The following is a 1,404-nucleotide window of genomic DNA, read 5'->3' as shown; positions in this document are numbered from 1 at the left end:
ACAACATAGTAAGATCCTGACTCTACTAAAAATAAAAAAATATATATGTCAAACATGGTGGCTCACACCTGTAAATCCCAGCACTTTGGGAGGCCAAGGCAGGTGGATTGCCCAAGGTCAAGAGTTCGAGATCAGCCTGGACAACATGGTGAAACCCCACCTCTACTAAAATTACAAAAATTAGCCAGGTGTGGTGGTGTCAACCTATAGTCCCAACTACTTGACAAGCTGAGGCAGGAGAACCACTTGAACCCGGGAGGCAGAGGTTGCAGTGAGCTGAAATCATGTCACTACACTTGAGCCTGGAAAACAGAGCAAGACTCTGTCTCAAAAAAAAAAAGAAAAGAAAAAGAAAAGAAAAAAAATCAAAAAAAATGGCTGGGCACAGTGTCTCATGCCCATAATCCCAGCACTTTGGGAGGCCAAGGGGCAGGTGGATCACGTGAGGTCAGGAGTTCAAGACCAGCCTGGCCAACATGGTGAAACCCCGTCTCTACTAAAAATACAAAAATTAGCCAGCAATAATGGTGGGTTCCTATAATCCCAGCTAAATCAAGAGATTCAGGTGGGAGAATCACTTGAACCCAGGAGGCAGAGGTTGCAGTGAGCCAAGATCGCGCCACTGCACCTGAGCCTGGGCCACAAGGGCAAAAATTCTGCCGGGCGTGGCGGCTCACGCCTGTAATCCAAGCACTTTGGAGGCCAAGGTGGGTGGATCACCTGAGGTCAGGAGTTTAAGACCAGCCTGATCAACATTGTGAAACCCCATCTTAAAAAAAAAAAAAAAAGAGCAAAAATCCTTCTTGAAAAAACAAACAAACAAACAAAAAAACAATCATGAACCAGGAAAAACTCACCAAACTGCAGGCACAAGTGCACATTGGTGGGAAAGGAACTGCTCGCAGAAAGAGATGGTGGTTCATAGAACAGCCACAGCAGATGATAAAAACTTCAGTTCTCCTTAAAGAAGTTAGGGGTAAACAATATCTCTGGTATCGAAGAGATGAATATGTTTACAATCAAGGAACAGTGATCCACTTTCACAACCCTAAAGTTCAGGCATCTCTGACAGCGAACACTTTCACCATCACAGGCCATGCTGAGACAAAGCAGTCGACAGAAATGCTACCCAGCATCTGAAACCAGCTTGGTGAAGACAGTCTGACTAGTTTCAGGAGACTGGCTGAGGCGCTGCCCAAACAATCTGTGGATGGAAAAGCACCACTTGCTACTGGAGAGGATGATGACAAAGAAGTTCCAGATCTTGTGGAGAAATTTGATGAGGCTTCCAAGAATGAGGCAAACTGAACTGAGTTCAACTTCTGAAGATAAAACTTGAACAAGCTGCTGGGAGCTGCTATTTGATATTATGACTGCATTTTTTTTTTTTTTTTTTTTTTTTTT

At 44.1% G+C, this 1,404-nt stretch overlaps 1 pseudogene; it reads left to right on the top strand.

Moving 5' to 3' along the window:
* Nucleotides 1-852: 852 nt before the first annotated feature.
* On the top strand, nucleotides 853-1,403 carry LOC116546485 (annotated as a pseudogene).
* Nucleotide 1,404: the final 1 nt, after the last annotated feature.

This window comes from Sapajus apella, unplaced genomic scaffold (assembly GCF_009761245.1).
Source record: "Sapajus apella isolate SASKATOON/1434 unplaced genomic scaffold, GSC_monkey_1.0 scaffold960, whole genome shotgun sequence".
Taxonomy (NCBI): Eukaryota; Metazoa; Chordata; class Mammalia; order Primates; family Cebidae; genus Sapajus; species Sapajus apella.
This window is presented reverse-complemented; position numbering and strand designations above follow the sequence as displayed.